The 20,924-nt window shown below is 50.2% G+C and overlaps 1 protein-coding gene across 2 annotated transcripts in view; it reads left to right on the forward strand.

Annotated features, from left to right (window-relative positions):
• Positions 1-20,924, forward strand: part of LOC147703720 (beta-2-microglobulin-like) — a 57,628-nt gene that overhangs the window by 19,882 nt on the left and 16,822 nt on the right. The window lies entirely within an intron of this gene.

The following is a 20,924-nucleotide window of genomic DNA, read 5'->3' on the forward strand; positions in this document are numbered from 1 at the left end:
TGCACTTTGATCTGCCCTGCTGTCGGAGAAAGAGGAAAGTCGATTTGGTGTGGCTTCCCAGCTGTGTGTCAGTCAAGGGCAGACCCAACCCCAACCCCAACTGTCCCTTCTTCCGCTCTCTCATTTGCAGTTTCATGCAGTGCTTGAAATGGAAAAATAGAAGTGCAGTTACTCTTTACTAGAGAATTGGCGGTACTCTACAATTAAAAGTATAGCATTTCTTTTGACAAGTGCCGGTACTCTCTCTCTCAAAATAAAAAAGAGCTGGTACCAGTACCATCCCATTTAAAGTACTGGGCCCATGAGAGACGGATTCATGTCGAGAACGATACAACTATAGTCAGTGGCGCCCCTCTTATGTGCCGTCTCTTTTTATTATGTGAGACCCCTCATCTCCCTCCTTGCGGTGTTTCATTTCCTTCTGCAGCTCCCCTGACACCGCTGTGACAGAAACGTTATTACTGTTAACAGAAACAAATCAACAAAGCATGTATGCTTGAGCCAGACACGGCGTTCTAAAAAAATCTCAAAACACTACCTTCCACGAGGTAGCCTGTAACCCACAAGAAGTAAAGACACAGCATTACCCTTTGAGAAAGATACACCCAGCTGGCTGAACTGCACAGGATAGATCCAGAAATCCTCAGATTATTCCCGGCTCCACCAATTGCGTAATCCTGGGCAAAGATTTAATTTCACCAACCCTCTTTTTTAGGTCTCGTTCTCGAGACCTATTGCTGCCGAGATGCCTCTCAAGGGAGACAGACCGGTGCACGAGCCGCATTGGGTGTGTGGACGCGCTTAGCGCACGCGCACACACACAGCGCTACTGAGGCCCGCATACACGGGCATACACAGACAGACGCACACACACACACGCGCGCAGACACACATACACACACGACGCCGACGCCCCCCCCATGCACACACACTCACACACCGCCGCCCCCCGTGCGCGCACACACACACACGCCGCCCCCCCACCCCCCCAATTAAGCCCCACTTACTGTATCAGCGGCCTCAGCCGCCACCCCTGACGTCTGCTGCCACCGCGGGGCTCTCCCTCAGGCATGGGAGGCCCGCGTCACCACTGCTCCTGGGCCATCCACTCCATGGGCGCGGGCTTCTGGGCTTCTCACAGAAGACCGAAGTCCCACCCCACGACAGGCGTGACGCTCCCGAACTTCCAGTTTCGGGATTTGCATGTGCACGCTCACGGCTTGTTCTTGTTTTTATCTCCCACCCACTCCCCACTCCCCTCTCAACCGTTCTTTCTACTTTCCCTTTGTTTTCTCTGTCCATGCTTTGCCCACTTCTTTGTTATTCTCCCTTTCCGCCCTACTAACTGTTCTTTCTGCGGTAATGTCTCTCTCGTCCTTCCCTTCTCTCCCTTTTCCTCCTTTCTACTCTCTGTTCTCTCTGCCCCTTTGTTTCTGCTTCCATCTGTCTTCGACAACTCTGTTTTTCCTTTCGTTCCTTTCTCATCTGTGCCTTCCCTTTTGCTCTCTTTTGCTCACCTCTTTTCTCTGTCTTTCCCTCTCTCTTTTCTCTGCTCCTTTACCATCCTCCCTCCCTTCTGTCTCCTTCTCCACTTTGCTGCTGCCCTCCCTCTGTACACCGTCCCCTCGGCTCCCCACCGCTCCCGTGCACACAGTTTGCCTGATTCCTGCTGGCCATTCGCAGAACAGGTTTTTTCATTTTCGAACGGGGAGAGGTTCACAGCTGCTTGTGTCACGCCCTTCTGGTGGGGTTTGTCATGCAAAATGAACCCAGCCAAAAACACTGCTCATTCCCAATGAAAACTAATTGGGATGCGAGGCCTTTGTAGTGCAATTATAGATGGAGACCAGGCTGCCGGAAGTGACTGCGGGGTGAACAAAGTATCGTTTTAAGAGCCGGGAGAAGGGTCCCCTTCGAGCTGGCGACCCTGGGGGAGGGGTGTAGGATGGAGCGGGGAGGTGGCACGAGGAGCCCGGTGCCCTGACGCCAGACACAAATTGTATTTATGTAATGCCAACCAGATGAGAGTGTTGTTAGCATAGCAAACAAGATCTTGTTTAGACCTGGGAATCTTGAGAGTTTGTCTGGGACCGGATGTGTGTGGCTTGCAACATGCACACAGTTCTCTGCAGCCAGGGCATTGACCCACAGAACTATCTTGTGTGTGGTGGAACTATTTTGACGGCGCGCATACAATATTTGCAGGCTGGACAAGGGGGCGTCTGGTGTATTCGCCCACCATTCCTTCTTGAGGGCGACACATGTTGCAGGCGGTGGGTGAGCCCGCATCTTGAGTCAGGGAGTTGCGCGCTTCTCCGTTTCGGTAAAAGGCAGATCAGGAGAAAGCGGGAGGGAAACCAGACAGGTTTGGCCTGCCTCCGGGAGTTTAGATGGCAGGCTGGAACACAACCCCCACCCCGTACACACCCACAGCCCGTGGAGGCATCGCTGCCGGCTACTGCACCCCGAAGAGCGCGCAGGAGATCCAATTGTTACAGCATCTCACTTTCAGTTAAGTGAATCCAGGCCAATGCTTCCTTGCATTATAACACAGCCTGGCATCCGGGAACACCCGGGAAGGTGATTTCGGAATTCGAAGGAGATTAACTCTATTTGTCAATTTACCGTTTATGATGACTAATAAAGCGGAAAGAGATTAGGAAAGCTGATATATAGCACTGCATTTTGCTAAAATCAGAAGGACTCTCCTTTCTAAATAGCGTTGGTGTGCATACATGTTTAGCCCTACTGCTCTCATAGCCAGCTATGTGTCTGCTTGTGCCGTATGGTGGCTCTGTAAGAATGAAGGGCCTTATTGGGGTTTTCTGATCCCTCTCAGTAATTTATCTCAAAGGGACAGAGGTTTGCAGTTTGGTTCGACCTGCGATTAAAACTGCTCGCATATTGGGTACTTCCTGCCCGGGTTAAACGAGAGGTACATTCTAGATGCGTCATGCACATGCACGGATGACATGAGACCGGAAGAAAACTGGATATTCGCATCTGGCAATTTTTTGTCCGGTAGGGGGTCGCTATTTGAATACACAAAGACATCTTCAACCTCTTTCATCAACTGAAAGCTTCCCCATTCCCAGCTAAAGTGGACACCCCCAGTAAACAGTACGTCCATTTATATCGACATCACAGGCCAATACTACCCAAGTTGCTCTTTGGACTTTCATGTACGTCTCAGTCATTGGTTGAAGTGCTACCACAAGTTACAAAGGCGTTTTGATCTAATGGCTTTTTTTTCAAATTCAGTATTGGGATTTAGCCAGTCAGGGATGTTGTTTTTCTCTGAATAATTGAAATGTAGTCTGTGCTGTGGACAGCACACCCTTAAAGTAAATCAATGTTGCTAGTTCCGGTGATGAATGAGTTTCTACGCGGTGGGGCTGGTGATTCATCATCATTGGTTGGGTGTGGTTGGAGGGACACTCTCTCCTTTGCAAGGACTGGGTGGCCCTTGACTCTCCATCTCACAGTGGTTTGAGCTTTGAGCTCTCCCTTCCGGGTTTTCCACATCCACCACCACCACCACATCCTCCACCACCACATCCTCCACCACCACATCCTCCACCACCACATCCTCCACCACCACCACATCCACCACCACCACATCCACCACACCCACCACCACCACCACATACACCCACCAGCGCCTCATCCACCACCACCACATCCTCCACCACCACATCCTCCACCACCACATCCACCACCATCACGTCCACCATCACATCCACCATCACCACATTCACCACCACCACCACATTCACCACCACCACCACATTCACCACCACCACCACATTCACCACCACCACCACACTCACCACCATCACCACATTCACCACCACCACCACATTCACCACCACATTGACCACCACCACATCTATGTGTGTGTGTGTGGGTGCAAATGCAATAGGTCTCGCATTTGCGAGAGATTAAGCTATTGCCATTGTAAATGACAATACCATTTATTTATCTGTTTTCCAAACCAACACATAAATAAAACATTTGTCATTTACAATGCCAATAGCTCTTACTTTTGAAAAGGCGAGACTGTTGCATTGTGAATGCTTGTTCTTCATTATCATTTACTAGAGCACAGTCAAATAAACAAGTTCAAGATGGGCATTCACCACAAACCTCATATTTCATGGAATATAAACCTGCTTCGTGTATAATAAGAATCAAGGCTATTTAAAGGGTGCTCTTGACAAATGACTTGCCTTTTGGGTCAATAGACTTCTTCAGAGTGGGAGCTCTTTCAATGAATGACCCCCAAATGCAGTAATATAATTTATTGTACCGGGTGGGACATTTCCACATGTTAATTAAATACACTTTAATTTTGAAGAACCGTTATTATATTTTGACATTGTTTGTTAAATGAGTCACATGCTAAACATTTTTATGGCTCGGCTCATACGTGGGCTCTTAGAGCCAAGTCGAATCCTTTTCCGGGCATTCACTGTTAATTCACTGCCCCCTACCCCCACCCATCCTGTGACAGAATACCTACAGATGACCGTGAGCCCAACCCGTCTCTACCTGCACCATTCAGCTCGAAAACTGGAAATCTGGAGTACTCGCGATGGAAACGCCAATGATTGGCCACTTTTTTTTTATTCAGAATAACCAGCTAAGTCGTTGCCCTTTCTGGATGCCCAGGGATTCAGAGAGGCTTGAGTTTACATGGCACTTGCTCTTCGAACTTGTCTGTCGTTGCCCAGGGATGGATTGGGATTAGAAACCAGCCCGGGTACGCAAAAAAGAGTGGCCCACATTTGCATATTGCCTTTCCACAAAACCCTGCTTCAGTGAAGTTTATTTTACACCTGAAAACAAGCGAGGCCACTCCCTGCTCGGCCCACCTGCCCCCTCTCAGTCAGTATGCAGACATAAATTGGCCGGCCCAGTGAGTGAAAGGGAGTGACACCTCTGCCTGTTGATAAAAGGGAGGTAATAGACTCTCATCTGCCTTCAAAAATGCCATTCAGGCCCCACTGGGTTGATGCCGACATCTAAACACACTAGACACAGCCCATAACCCCCGCACTGTGCCCTAACTCCAGATTATGTACCCATCTGTATGGGACCTACGTTGGTCCCCCGAATGAACAAGCCAACACCATTTGGTTTCTTAGGGGTCAATGTTGGCCGCAGTTTTTATTTAATTATACATGCATATACTGTCTGTCATACGTTATATGCGATTGCCATACAAAACTATTTGTGAACTAACATGCATGGTCATACATCATCAGTCTATGTTTGCTGATTACTTCTGTTGTCCATTCGCCTTTGGACTAGTAGTTCGTTCGTTAGTTCCTTTGGGTTGTCTCTGCGCGGAGGTAGCTTCCTTCTTGGAGTTAGGACCATACTCGCTACCTTGTTAGGTTCTGTTGTGCCCTGACGACCGGCGGGGGCTGGGCAGCGAGTGCCGTCTCCGTTTGCTACCCCCTTTCTCTTTGTTTGGCCACTCACCCTGCCGTCCGGCATCCCAGTGTGAGGGTGCCAATTCTTACACACCGCCCGTCGGTGTGTCTCCGTAGCAACCATTGTCTCCTTATTTTCCGCCCATTCCCTGCCCGTTTTCCAGCACTGCAACATTGCTGCTCCTTTGGTGTGGGTGGGTGGGCAAGATTCCTTCGCCGTGCTGCCGCTGCCCCTGGTCCAAGAAGCTAACTGGACCCAGGCGCGGAGCTTATATGCCCCCCCACTTTGCATCCCCCGGCAATTAGGCCTTATTCCCCATTGGGGGGTTTGTCCACCGCATTGGCCCCATTGACCGGTGGGCTAGGCGCCCACTTGGCGCAGCTAGTGGGAGGGGTGGCACGGCCTTTCCGCTTCTGGGAGCGCCCTGAACCAGTTCTTCTGGGGTGTGGGGCTTGGCGCGGGTTAAGGCACCGGCCCTCTAAGCCCCCTGCAGAGGTGGCCTCTGCAATAACCCCCGCACTGTGCCCTAACTCCAGATTATGTACCCATCTGTATGGGACCTACGTTGGTCCCCTTGAATGAACAAGCCAACACCATTTGGTTTCTTAGGGGTCAATGTTAGCCGCAGTTTTTTATTTAATTATACATGCATATACTGTCTGTCATAGGTTATATGCGATTGCCATACAAAACCATTTGTGAACTGTCATGCATGGTCATACATCATCAGTCTATGTTTGCTGATTACTTCAGTTGTCCATTCGCCTTGGACTAGTAGTTAGTTCGTTAGTTCCTTTGGTTTGTCTCTGCGCTTCCTTTGCGCAGAGGTAGCTTACTTCTTGGAGTTAGCACCATACTCGCTACCTTGTTAGGCTCTGTTTTGCCCTGCCAACCGGCGGGGGCTGGGCAGCGAGTGCCGTCTCCGTTTGCTACCCCCTTTCTCTTTGTTTGGCCAATCACTCTGCCGTCCAGCATCCCAGTGTGAGGGTGCCAATTCTTACACACCGCCCGTCGGTGTGTCTCCGTACCAACCATTGTCTCCCTATTTTCTGCCACGCCGCCAGGGAGGCTTACGTCTTCCTGCGGCTCCCACCCCTTGTCCGAAAAAGGTGTCTCTTTTTTTATTTATTTTTTACTTGCAACCTGCCAGTGCCATTGCGCCCCACAGGTTGCTCCAAAACACCTTCATACCTTCTTCAGACAGGTGGACTCCGTCGTTTGCGTAGAGCTCCGGGCGACCCGGGTGGATGAGCCCGTGCCTCACACTTTCCATACAGTTGACCCTGCAGACTTTGCTTGTGGCTATGTTCAGCTTCCTCCTGGAGTTCTCCACTGCTCTCCTTGATTCTGCCCCACGCCATTCCTGCCTGCTGATTAGCTCCGACCATATGACGGCCGTATTCCCGAATGACCTTGCCGTCTCTGTGAGGTCTCTATGGATGTCGTGGAGGAGTGCCTTCCTTCCCCTGCTCACCAGATCGTTCCCCCCCCAGGTGGATGATCAAGATGTCGGGGAGCCAGGGTGTGTCTGTCTGAAATTTCTCCAGCGCCGCCGGTAGCTGGTCCCATCTCTTCCCTGGCCTGCCCAACCACCGGATGCACGTGACTACTGGCCGTCCCTCCTGCTTGCACCCTCGCTGTTGCCACCACGACTGCATTCTGGACACAAAAGAATGGCTCACCACTAACACCAGCCGCGGTCTCTTTCCTGCTGGATTAATGGTCACAATAGTCAGTTCCCTGTTGGCCACCACCTGTCCGGGGGGGGGTTTATGGTCCCGCGCTCCCTCTAGACGTGTGCTTGAATTTCACAGCAAGTGGGGCCTGACGTATGCCTGAAACGCGCGGGACCGCCACCTTCCTACCGCTTTTATCCCTGCTTCTGACATCCCGGGTTGAGCAGCTGATGGCAGCCCCCATCCTAAAAGAGTGTGACCCAAAAGATGCAGGAGGAAGACCAGCCTTGCTTAGGGCCAGGCGCATCACAGTTGTGAATTGGAATTTGCTTAGGTGGCTGCTGTCCTTGTGCCTAAAGAGTGGCCCCTCCCCCACTGGTCGGATTGCCATAAAAACATGTAGGCAACATACCGCACACAATACCTCCGGGCTTCAATTTAATGCAGCAGTATTGTGTTCCCCCACCCCAGCTTGGTCGGTTTTTGAGCGCCGTAGCCGGATCTCCACTTGTGCCCCCCCTGGTTTTATGTCCCTTGCCTGAAGTGCAGTCTTCCGCGGGCCCCCCCCTGCTCGGGGCCACCAGCTCGCTAATGCGGACACCCCGAAAAATGCTGTGGCAAAGGCTGCTCTGAACAGGCTGAGCTCAAATGCGTCCCTTGTGACGCTGTCCAGGACCTCCAGCAGGTGCGCCAGTTTTGAAAAATCTATTGGCCGTCTGCTGTCCCTTCTCACTCCCTCAGCGTGCCTCCAGCCCTTCATGACTGCCTTTACGTAGTGTGATGCCGCTGGGTCGTGCCCTGCTGTTAAATTGGTGAAGTGTGTCACTGCCATTAGGTGTGCCTGTGCCTAGGATCTAGATTTCTTACAGTTGTAGGCCCACAGTTTGAACTTCTCCACTGCCCTGCCCGTTGCCCCCGCATCGTCCAAGCTCTATATGCCCCCTATCTGCATCACCGTTCCCACATACTTCCTGTAACGTTTGGCTGCTTTGGGGGCTAGGGCTTGATTCACCATCACGGCCAGGTGTACCCCGCCAGGTCCCACAGATGCGCTCGAAAAAGGGTCATGTTCCGATCTGCCCCCGGGGCCAGCTGCCTGAATCTGTCCAACTGTGCTCTTGGCAGGGCGTCCGCCAGCTCATTCTCCACCCCTGGTACGTGTTGGGCCCTCAGGTCTATGTTGCCATCCAACTGCAATTTAACCAGGTGGCGCATTAGTGTCAGTATCTCGGGGCACATAGCTGACCCTTTGTTGATAGTTTGTACCATCCCCTTGTTGTCGGACCAAATTGTGAGTTTCATGTTGCCCAGCTCATGCTTCCAAATGGACAGAGCTACCACAATGGGGAATAATTCGAGGAATGTTATGTTCCCAGTCCTGCCTGACCTGTGCCATTTGTCTGGCCATTGCCCCCTGCACCATTTACTGCCCAGGATGGCCCCAAAGCCATGGCTGCAGGCGGAGTCAGTGAACAGCGCAATCTGCCTGCAAGTCACCCATCCTTCCCCCAGATGAGAATCCCATTGAAATTTGTTAAAAATGAGTCCCACATCTGCAGGTCCTGCTTCACGCCCGCTCCCAACCTAACATGGTGGTGTTTGCGTGTCATGCCTGATGTCAGTTAGGTCAGCCGCCTAGCGAAAACCCTACCTGCCGTGATCACCCTTGCTGCTAAGTTAAGCTTGCCTATCAGCCCTTGGAGCTCCCTAAGTGTCGCTTTCTCTCGCCCACATAGATTCTTAATGTCGTCCCTGAATTCCTTCACCTTCTCCACAGGCAGCCTGGAGGTGTGTGCTATGGAGTCCAGCTCTATCCCCAGGAACGTAATTGTTGTCGCCGGGCACACTGACTTCTCTGCTGCCAGTGGGATACCTAGCTCCTTGGCTAATGCCTGGAATGCTGCTAGTGTCCGGACGCATTTGTGGCCGGGCCTGTGAACAGGAAGTCATCTAGGTAATGGAGCTTCCCCCCTTTCCGGTGCCTGGCGTAAAGGGCTCACTCCAGGAAGGTGCTGAATGTCTCAAAATATGTGCAGGATACTGAACAACCCATGGGCATGGCTTTATCAAAATAGAGCTCCCCCTCCCATTGAAAACCCAAGTGGTAGAAACTGTCTGGGTGTACTGGCAGGAGGTGGAAGGCAGATTCTATGTCTGCTTTTGCCATAAGGGCTTGCGGCCTGATGCCAGTACTAGGTCAATGGCGTAACCCACTGAGCAGGCCTCGGGGGATCCCATTGTTAATGGATGACCCTTCGGGGAAGGACAGGTGGTGAATTAACCTAAATTGGCCCAGCTCCTTCTTCGGAACCACCCCTAATGGCGAGACCACCAGCCCCGCATACATGTGCTGAGGTAAGGGGCCCTCTATCCTTCCTAATGCTTTTTCTTTTTTCAACTTCTTGGAGACCACTTCAGGGTGTTGGAGGGCAGATTTTAGGTTCTTTGCCCCGCCTAGTGATGGGGTGCCCTTGAATGGGATAACAAACCCTTGCTCAAAACCATTTACTAGTATTGCTGCGTCAGTCTTGTTGTGGTACATGTTCGCAAGCCTGTGCCACTGCTTTGTGTTAATGGGGGACTTGGCCAGGCTGTACTGTTGAAACCCCCCCAGACTCCCCTTGTGCTCCGCTGTCACCTTACTGCTTCTTCTTTCTCTCTTTTTTGTCTCTCCCATGGTCGCCTTTGCGTTTGCACCCTGATGTGGGGTGCCCCCTCAACATCTGGAACAAATGTGTAGGAACTTGCAATAAGACCCCCATGAGCAGTCGTTGGCCTCATACTTCCAGCATATGGCCGCCCCACCCCCGCCACCCCGTGGTGGCGGGGCCCTTCCATGAGTTGTGTGCTCTGCTTTTTTTGAAAGTTCTACCTTTTCCCTTTTGAATTGGGGGGGGGTGAAAGGGCTGCACACTCCACCCCGCCCAAGTCCTGGTCTCCCTAGCGATCATCATCTCATGGATGAAGCCCGACACATCCTCCTCATTCCATTCCATCTCTGGATGGGTCTGCATCTTTAAGCGGAAACCTTTATCATACTCTAACCACGCATGCCTGGGAAATTGCCTCTGCGCATTGTGTATGTTAGATTCATAAAGCCATAGGTCTGCGGCGCACCGCGGGAACTTCTCCACGATTATGCTGGCCATGATCTTAAAAGCGTATAGCCAATTGTCAAAATTCCTTCCTCTCTCTTCTCCTTTCCCTTCTATCCTCATCCTTCTTGTCGCAGACTGCCAGGTCTAGCCCGTCTAACTGGATCTCTAACAAGGTAAAAATGTCTATAACTTATTTTTTCCAAATTCTCTCCTTGACTGACAATGGTATCAGACTTGCTAGCCCTGTGGCCCTGGTGGTCAATGATGAGGGGCCAGGGGAGGGCCGCGCATATGGCTCTTGTGCCGGGAGGGCATTGAGTGGGCCGCCCCAACCTGCTACTGGTGACCCCGCACCTCCTTGCGCCCCTGGCGTGCCCCGCCCTCTCAATTACGCTTGTCGTGCCCACCCCGGGTCTATCAGGTGCCACGGCAGCCTGGAACATTTCCCTTCCGCTGGGCCGCTAGTACTCCCTTCCCCCTGTGTGTTCCGCCGTTGCAGGATGAGTGGTGCCATCGCTTTGATGCATTCCTGCACAATATTGTTAATATGCTCACCACTTGGTTCTGCCGTCTCCATCCTGCCACCCAGTCCTGCTGCCCTTGGGTTGCCCCTCGGCTGGGGGGCTTTCTTTCTCTGCTGTGTTTTCTTCGTTGCTGCAGCCTCCTTCAGTTTGGCTGGAGTTCTTCTCTGTCGCTTTCGTGCTGGCTCCTCTCTTTCCTCTGGCGGCTGTTTGCTTGGTCCTTCTCCCCCGTCTTGTCACAAGTGAGGCTGCAACCACTCTGTTCCGTGCACCTCGGAGGCTGCCGGATCTGTTTCAGAAGCTCTCCCAATTCCCTCCCATTGCTCATGGTTGCTGGGAGTGTCCTTTTGCTGCTCACTCAACAGGGGGTGGGACGGGGACGGCTGCTGTGTAACCACCTGGCGGGGTGCAACTGCCTGATTGATGCACCAACGTAGCTCCTTTCTTTCGTTTCTCGCGTAAAAATCCCTGGCGGGGTGCAGCCGCCTGATTAATGCACCAAGGTAACTCCTCTGTTAAGTCCCAAGAAATCCCTGGCAGCCACCTGAGTAAGGCACCAACTCAGTTTATTTTGCCCACTGCCGGTTGACCTGCTGCGCTAAATGCTTTCGCTGGGGGGAGGGGGCCGCCCGGGAGCAGGTCAGGTTGTCCGGCCGTTTTGTGGGTGTCGGGCGCTGCTCGCGGGCTAACTGCCCACGGGTTGCTCTCTACTCTGCCCCCCAACCTCACGGGCACCGCCGCGTGTGCATCAAGGAGCTGGCGCGGCGATCCGCTTCCCGCTACTGTGCTGGAGGTTGATCAGGGGAGGTAAGTGCCTTCTGTTTAGCGGCCGTAGCGGAGCGTTCCCCACTCGGTGAACAAAGCGGTCAAACGGCTCCGGCCCCAACCGCGTCGTCCTTACCAACGTTCAGCCGGCAGCAATCGCTTCCCCGGTGATCACCGCAGCCCTGCGGCGCGGAGCTTATATGCCCCTCCACTTTGCATCCCCCGGCTAGCAGGCCTTATTCCCCATTGGGGGGTTTGTCCACCGCATTGGCCCCATTGGCCGGTGGGCTAGGCGCCCACTTGGTGCAGCTAGCAGGGGTGGGAGGGGTGGTGGCACGGCCTTTCCCGCTTCTGGGCGCGCCCTGAACTGGTTCTTCTGGGGGGGGCTTGGCACGGGTTAAGGCGCCGGCCCTCTAAGCCCCTGCGGAGGGGACCTCTGCGAATCAGCCCCACATGCTGCCAAAAAAGCAGCCCAAAGCTGGTACTTTGATACTGGCCCCTCGGCCATTGCCTGCGTGCCCGCCTTACCAATCCGATCTTGTAGTTGCCCCCATGCCAGTCATATCAGTTTGACAAGGAGCAAGAGTTTCCTTTTGCTGGGTTGCTCGCACTGTGAGATTGAGAGAAGGGAACTGAATATAACACTCTGTAGCTGCACTGAGCCTGTGAAGTGTGTGTAGTATACCACAGCAAAAAAGATTGCCTCTATGCATCAGCTGTCAAGGCGAGAAATAACTGATCCTTGGCCTAATGACATCTCTTCCTTTTCAGAAACGCCTCCATGAAACCTTATAGCTACAGGGCAGCACTGCAATAATGACTACTATGGAGCTGCCTACAATACTCCAAACAAGCATTTACAATGCAATAGGTCTCGAATTTTTTGAGTTTAAGCTATTGGCATTGTAAATGACAACGTCTTTTATTTATATGTTGGATTTTAAAATAGATAAATAAAAGGCATTGTCATTTACAATGCCAATAGCTCAAACTCTCGCAAATGCGAGACCTATTGCATTGCCACAGTGAAAGCGCAACCCCGCCTTTTCTGCCAGTGGCGCTTCTAGGCGCTTTCTTCAGAGAGAAAACATTCGAACTCGGACTCGTATGTGGATTACCTCTTGGTTACCTCATAAATTTCAAATTAGTTAATGAACATAATGATACTGGTAACTAGGACACAAGTCATTTCCCTGAGGTGTAACGCCTCCAACTAGAAATCGTTTTTACGCAAGCACACCCTCTGTCGGGCAGTTGTAACAAGCACTGTGGTCCGATGTATCCCAGGTGCCTGAAAGAATCAATCTGCTGGAACCTATAGAGTCCTTCTCAAAGATATCTAGCCAAATGCCGATCCCCTGTGCTGAGTGCTATGCAATCAAATAATGGACTGAATGCTGAAGGAATCATACGTTCACCCCCAGTCAAGAGATCTGGGTTAAATCCATTGTTCTTTTGCTCACCATGCCACCCCAGTTTAGACCCAGCCATATGCAAATCAGTCTTGAACCTGTGCCTCATGGGAACAGTCCAGACCGAACTGCCAGGCCAGGTACTTCCTGCACAGGAAACAAGCATCCTGGGACCGGTTTCAGGGTATGTCCCAGGATGCTTGTTTCCTGTGCAGGGAGTTCCTGGCCTGGCAGTTTGGTCTGGACTGTTCCCATGGGCACAGGGTCAAGACTGATTTGCATATGGCTGGGTCCAAACTGCGGTGGCGTAATGAGCAAAAGATAGATGGATTTAACCCAGACCTTTTGACTGGGGGAGAATGTTTGCATTGTCAGCATTCCGTCCATCATTTGTTTGCTGTAACACTGATCCCCCTGTGCTGAGGCACAAAAGGTAACCTCTAAAACTGAAATCTGAGCAGCGTGCAAGAGATGAGGGAGTTAACCATAAAAATAAGGCCCAAGACTAGAAGTTCAACTGAAACCGTGTGAAGATTGTTATTTGTCTTATTCATTCTGAATCGACTTGTTGAGTTTGAAGGTGTTTTTAGCAAGATGATTCAGTGACTTACTAAAACTCTGATGGATGGACAATCCCAATGAATAGGTCAGTTTGTTTTGATATTACAGAGTTGTTAGCTAGTTGACCAGTCCGCAGCAGCTGGACAAATTAAGCTAACCCTCAGGTGTAACTGAAGAGCATGCTTCATGAAACCAAGAGCTGAAATCAAAGACTTCAGTGACTTGTCACAGTGATCTTGTGTTGGGCTGCTACTATTGTATTGTATTGTATTTGTATTTATACAGCTCTTACTGCCGCTGACAAGGGGTTGAAGAGCATTTTCAGCAAGTAGCACGCTACTCCGTGACCCATAAAGGATTAGTGTTGAATTAGTATAGTGAAATATGAAAGTAATTTGAGTGGTAGATAGGTTAGTCAGTTATTTGGCTTCAGAAGGATAGCAGAGAGTAGAAGCGGCCGCCCTTGCCGGCGTCCTGCGAGTGTTTGAGGGGAGACATCCACAGTCGTATAAACGCTGGCATACATAAATACATAGAAGTAGCTACCATTGCTGTTGTCCCGCGAGTGCTGTGGGGGGGGGGGGGGGGGGGGGGTTATCTACAGTGAAAGTGCTGCTAATATATAGAAGCGGTCGGCATCCCACGACTGCTGGGGGGGGCAGTCACAGCGAGAGCGCACATGGCACTCGGTTAATACATAGAAACATCCGCTATTACTGGCGTCCTGCAAGTCCTACCTATATTAATTAAGTAACTAGTGCTCCAAACTTCGAATGAAATCTCCCGAGTTAGGATACACGTAAAAGGGCCAGTCCTAATGGGAGTTAACAGAAGACAGAGTGGTATTAAGGAGGCACTAATAAGCCTATCAACAAATCAGAAACCAACATTTACAAAGGACAATGACACACGCCAGTGAAAAATATGGGCAGAGAGTGGGTGGACCTTCAAGTCCATACCTGAGTACATCATGCCTCACAGAGCAGTGCATGGGCTGCCCTGGCTCGACCTATAAAGGGATTGAGGGGCCAAGTTGCTGACAGATGTAGCATTGCCGGCCACCTTACCTTTAAGGGCACAAAGGGAGACCAGAAGAATAGTGGCCTGGATATGATACAGGAGTTTCAAATATAGGATGTCACTGTATGAAACCAGATTGGACACTTGGAAGGAAAATTGGGTACCCAGGAGAAAGGTTATGATTTGAAACTAGAGAACAGTTTCAGAAATAAGACTGCAACTTGTTTAGTAGTACACCTTGCCGGACAAGTTGGTCAGTTTATGAAAGTAGCTCGAAAAGGGCATGGAGACATATACCGAAGACCACTGACACAGTAAAAGCAAGGATGAAGCCGGAGATCCTTTAATGCAGGTACTGGGTAAATCCCTATTCCTGTTGTACCATAGCAACACAATCTTCACAGAAACCTAGTTTTGTAAGGTACAGTTATACTTTTCTGCTTCAATGTACACCTTTAAATTCTGAGAAGACCACTCTGAAATGGAAACACTGCAGATCAGTTTCGGCAGTTAAAAATGGATAAATACAGACTTCTTGCCGCCAAACCCGAGTATTGATGGGAAAGTTTGAAGCTAAAATGCAATGCAAATGATATGACGAGCGGGAAAGGTGAAACCATGACAAAACGCATTCCAGATACCAATGTAGCATAATGAAAATATTTCTGACTGTCTAATTGCACACATCAGATTCAATCAGCCCAGACAGCCAACCAGACCTAGCATGTGGGTATTTTTAGTTGTACTTGAAGGGTAAAAGAATAACTACAAGTCTAATAATACATTTTGATGTTGGTTGAAAGGTCAGTGCTTTATTGAGCTAATAAAATTGTCTCTGGGCTGTAGCAACATAACCGTAGCATTACTTGTTTTTTGATTTTTTTGATTTATTGTTGACCGTTCAATTATTTAAAATCATTACAGTAAAAAAAAGCTAAAAATTTAAGCCCATCCCCCCCTTACTCGCCCATCCCTGCCGCCCCCTCCCCCGCCGAACTGCGAGTCTTTAGAACCCTGTTTCCGACAAACAAATTCTGTATTGCAAAGTCCCTTTTGCTGTGAACTCCAGGAACTTAATTGTGCTTCGGCAATGGTTCAATCGGGCTGGCTCTTCGTTGCCCATAAATTGTTACTGAAGCACCTTGTTTGCCTGTTATCAGTCTCTGTGTTTCACGTGCTTATGGTAAAGCACTTACGTCTAAGGCCAGTCTAATATGGTGAGTACATTTTGCCGCTCTTGCGAGGAAGTGGGCTATTGTTTCCGAGAAGCACCAATCTGATGCCTCCCTCCATGTTCTGATGCCAAGGTCTCTTAAAGATAGGGGTAGCATCCTTTGTCGCTCACTGGTTAATTTAAGGCTGCAACATAGTAAGTGGAGCCAGGATTCCTTTTGGTAGTTGCATAGGCGGCAAGATGTAGCACCATCTGCATGTGCTCATGCTGGATTGAAGTCCGCAGTTCTTAGGGCCACTAGTCTCAGAAAAAGGATTTTCCTGCGGGCCTGGGCCCCTAGTGCTTTACTTCGGTATGGTTGATCTTTCCCAATAATGTAAGATTCATTCAATGCCTTGGTGAGGGTGTTATGGTGAAGTGCGGTTAGATCCAGTTCGTACAATATGGTGCGGACCTGCCGTCCCATGATGTTTGACCAGGTCTTGTGCGGGATGTCTGTTAGGTGCAGGCTTTGCGGTTCAATGTTGAGGGTCTCTATTGCTTTGCCCAGCTTGATGTACCAGGGGGAGTCCTCTTCTCTAAAGATTGTTACCAAGTGGTGTTTAAGAGAGTCATAAGGTGCTTTCAGGACTCTGATATATTACTGAATTAGGTTCCCCTGGAGGACCAGTTCGGGTCTGCTGAGCCCTAATTCCAGGCGTAGCCTGATGTTCCTTGCATACCTGGGTGTTTGCAGAACGATTTTATGGGCTTTGACCTGCGCTGCTGATATGAGTTTATCTAAATCTCCTGCGAATGCCAGATGACCATAGTTGATGGTCGTGATTAGTTTTGCCCTGAGGACCTTCAACATGGGCTCCGCTGTGGGGCTGGTCAAGCGTTGAATTAGGCATCTCATAGATCGGATTACACTCTTGGTTTTGGCAATTAGATGTTTTGTAAGAGTTGCCGATTTTGCCCTCTCATGTAGCCAAACCACAAGATAGTTATAGGCTGTGGTGGTGTCAATTTGAAGGTCTCCCAAGGTCCAGCGTGCATGTTTCTTGGAGGATATCTGCTGAATACCATTTATCTTTGTTTTGCTCTGGTTAACAGTCAGGTGGTTTTCCTTATTGTACTTCCCCAGCTCTTTTAATGCTCTTTGGAGGCCCACTCTTGTGTGATCCATCACTACTGTGTCATCTGCGTACTGAAGAATTGCCAGTCTCGCCGTACCAAGTTTAGGTAGAACTAGACTTGCCTCTTTCAAAGCTCCCCCCATGTCGGCTGTATAGAGAATGAATAATAAGGGGGCCAAGACGCAGCCCTGCTTCAGTCCGTTGTTGGTTTCCACTCTTGCTGATAACGCTGTGGGGCTTATCTTGACTTGTACCCAGGTGCCCTCATAAAGGAATATAATGGCTTTCTTTAGCTTTAATGGAACTCCCCAGCCTGACAGTTTTCCCCAGAGTTTGCCTCCATCGACTCTGTCAAAGGCTGTGCTGTAGTCGATAAAGCAGCAAAACAGTGGCAGATGCCTGTCTATCACCGCTCGTTTTGAGAGATAGGCCAGGGCCATGATGTTATCTGTAGTTGCACTGTTAGCCCTGAAGCCGGTCTGATAGAATGGTAGTATTGTGTTGTTATTAGTCCAGTCCTCTAATTCTCTCAATAGTAATTTGGCATAGGCTTTGGCTTCTACGTCTAGCAGGGCAACTAACCTGTAGTTTGCAGTGTTGGAGTGGTCACCTTTATTGTGAATAGGAAAAAGAATTGATCCTTTCCATGTTTGTGGGATTGTTGCCGTTAAGTATGCAAAATTGTATAGAGGGATGAAGATTGAGGTGAAAAGTGGTTGAGCTGTTTTGAATGCCAGGGCTGGAATGCCGTTTGGGCCTGGCGCCCCATCATTCCTCATTTTCCTTATCTCCCTTGTTATTTCAGTTTATGTGAAACAATTGCCCTCAGGCGTCGTTGTTCCTGCTTCATCTGTGTGCTCGGGGAGAGTGTCTATGTCAGTGCTTTTTTCCCAGGTGTTCTTAGGAGGGGCTTGCTCTGAGGTTGATGTTCCTTTGGTATATAAGCCCCTTACATACACTTCCCATTCATTGCTTGCAATGTTATTCGCCTTGCCTCTGGGCTGAGAGCTCAGGCGGTTTATATACCTCCATAATTTGGCTTTGTTTTTTTCCTTTACCAGGGCAAATACAGTAAGCCATTTTTGTTCCATTTCTTTCCTCTTGTGCTCTCCTACTTCCCTTCTGTAGGCGGCTCTCAGTGCACTTATGGAGGCCCCCTGTTCCAATGAGCCTCTGTTTTTCCTTTTTCTAAGTGCCTTCTTTAGAGCACCTTTGCGTTGGCTCAAGCTCCTCAGTATCTGTGGGTTCTTTCAGAAAGGGGCCTTGTGGGAAGGTCTTTTTTTTAACTTGTTCTTTGCCCAGCTTCCGCCACAGGTCATCTGTTAGTGCTTCCCGGTGCCCAATCGTCTCTTGGTTGGTCTCCCACGGTCCTCTAGCTTCCCATGTTGCTGCCCACTCCTGCATTTTCCCTTCTAGTTTGATTGACCATTTTATTCTTTTAATGGAAATATTCCTCCCCTGTAGTTTCTCCCATCATTTTCTGGAGGTTCGCTGATTCCTTTCCTAGGTAGAATGTTGCACATAGAGGCCTGTGGTCGCCGTCTTCTCTGTCATCGACCTGAAATTCTTTCAGCTTATCTCCCATTTTCTCGTTGATTAAAATATAGTCAATAGTAGATATGTTTCTAAATGATGGCTTTGGGTACCACGAGGGTAAACGTAATTTCATCATGAGATGAGTTGATTTGAGTTTGACATTTTTGAGAAGACAGAGCTGTGGGCCCGCCTTGTGCCCTTTGTTTGGTATGCAAGAGGCACCTTCCAGACTTCTCACATTAAAATCTCCTGCAACGATTCATGGTAATGTTCGCATTTGAGTATTATATCTTCCAGCATGTTGGTAAAGAATTCAATGCTGGCAGCGGTCATTGCCGGGTTGATGTAACATTTATGAGCAACAAGTTGAGCGGCCAGTGGCCTTCATTGAAACCAGCAATTGTCATTACTTGCAGGTCTGGGGAATTTACTCTTATTTCTGTGGTTTTGAGTTTATGCGCATAGCTTATGAAGATTGAAATACCCCCAGAGGGGCTTCCAAAGATGTTTTTTTTTGTTGCGTTTAGCCGATGTTCATGGTAGCTCTCTATGGGTGTTGATGTCATTGACCAAGTTTCTTGGCAGCATATAATATCTCCTTTAGTGAGGTAATCCTGTACTTCCTTGATCCCCGCTTTTTTGTTTAACCCTGCTATGTTTCACGATATAAGTGTTTGTTCTTGAGGGGAGTCTGGGTTTTGGCCTTTGTGTTGCTCTTCCCACATCAACGTTGCCCTTCCTTCGTTAATGAGTACTTGATTTTGGCTAGGGTTGCTGGTGCCGGTTGTCCCCGCTTGTGGCCTGTTTAGTTTGACCAATTAACACTCGATGTAGATTGTCCCTTTGAAGGACAGAAATGTTTATTAGTGTATTAAGGCGTTCATTGATGTGTTCCCCTTGTTTTCTGTTGTGACTTGTGCCTTTCAGAATTGATGCGGCTCCCGGCCCCCCTTTAGGTCGAGGGACCGTAGGGCTTGGCCGTAGGCCAAGACCGGACGTCCGGAGAATTATTGTTGTTTAGTGTGGCAGCTTAAACCCGCCTCTGTCCTCGTCTCTCCTCCATTGGCTGGCTTCCTAAACGGAGGCCAGCCATTGGAGGAGAGAGCCGTCCCTCCAAAGAAGCTCCGTCTTTTTCGGATTTGGGGGCGTAAGTTTTGCTGTTCTTTAGACAGTGACGTTGTCTGTCACTCAAAACAGCAAAACACGCCCCCGAATCCGAAAATGTTTTGAGCTTTGCGGCCGCCATTTTGCTGTTCGTTAAAGATGAGGTAGGTCGCCTGCTCCCGCTGTCCTCGTTCCCGCCCCCTCCCGCTGTTTGCTGCTCCCGCTGTCCTAGTTCCCGCCCCCTCCAGCTGTTAGTGGCTCCCGCTGTCCTGAAGTGTACGCCTTGTGCCCTGACCCTGACTGCAGCGTAGCGCCTTCAAGATACGGCTCGCACGCCGCCCTTGTGCCCTGCGCATTGTTTCCCTTGAGGCCGTGCCGCACTAGAGAGCCGGCCTGTACCCTTGAAGCGTACAGGCTGCTCGGTGCGGCATTGTCGGCTCCGGGGTCCCTGGCTCAACACAAAGGATCGCCGATGACCCGGACCTTCCCAGAGCCCCTCCAAGGTCCCGCCCGGACGCCCCGCCCTGCGGCGCTTCTCCCCAGCCAGACCCCTGCACGGACCAGGAATGTCTCCGCTTTGGCCCTGCAGCTGCTGCAACTCAATAAGGCACATTGTGCACAACACTCCCGGGGGCCGCAGTAGACCGGAAGGTCCGTATTGATTCTCCTAAAGCCTCCTGCCTGCCTGGTAGGGAGCCCCCGTGAAGCAGATCCACACAGAGCGCTATTTACAAGCGCAGCGCCATCTAAGTTAAAAGGATTTTCCAAGTTATTTCCCGAGCTGAGACGAGCAGGCAGCGCATTTGGCAATGGTCCTTGGAACAGCAGTCTCAGTCAGGCGCGCAACACCCATTGGACTAACCGGGCTTCAGCCCCAAGTCGTGTGTGGCAGCCCGGGATGAGACGGATCCCGGGCACACACAGAGCCGCACCCGAACGTTTAACAGGTCTTTAAAAGACTATTTGAATGTTAATTAGGCCTTGCAGTTGTTTCACCCCTTCTAAGAGCCCCTGCAGCCCCACTCTGCCTACTGATTAAAGGTTCAGCCCCCCGCGAAATTTTTTCTTAGCCCCCCCCCCCCCCCCCGAAATTTCGCTCTAGTTGCGCCTCTAGTCTCAGTAGATTGTTAAGTAAGCTGCAGCTCAGCGAACACACCACATTTTGGTTTGCTTGCCCATATTACTCGGGACCTTACCACAAATACCTTTCCAAGCAAGCTGTATGTGATTAAGTAGGCAGTATATAGACCTCAGACCGGAAGTCCACTAGCATCTGTTTCTTTCCAGAATTCTAAGTTTTTATTCAGGCAAAAGCGATGTGGTCGACTGGAAACTTTTTGCCTCAAAGGGATCCTTATGCGGTGAGACGCCTCTACGTCCCACTAACATTGGATGCCCTTCGGTTTGGAATGACAATTAGGAACACATCTTGGGGTGGTTGGGGAGCCTTTGGCATGCAGTGCCATGCTGCCGTTTTGATATTATTCCACAAAATAGAAT

The sequence above is a fragment of the Lissotriton vulgaris genome, chromosome 7, assembly GCF_964263255.1.
Source record: "Lissotriton vulgaris chromosome 7, aLisVul1.2, whole genome shotgun sequence".
NCBI lineage: Eukaryota > Metazoa > Chordata > Amphibia > Caudata > Salamandridae > Lissotriton > Lissotriton vulgaris.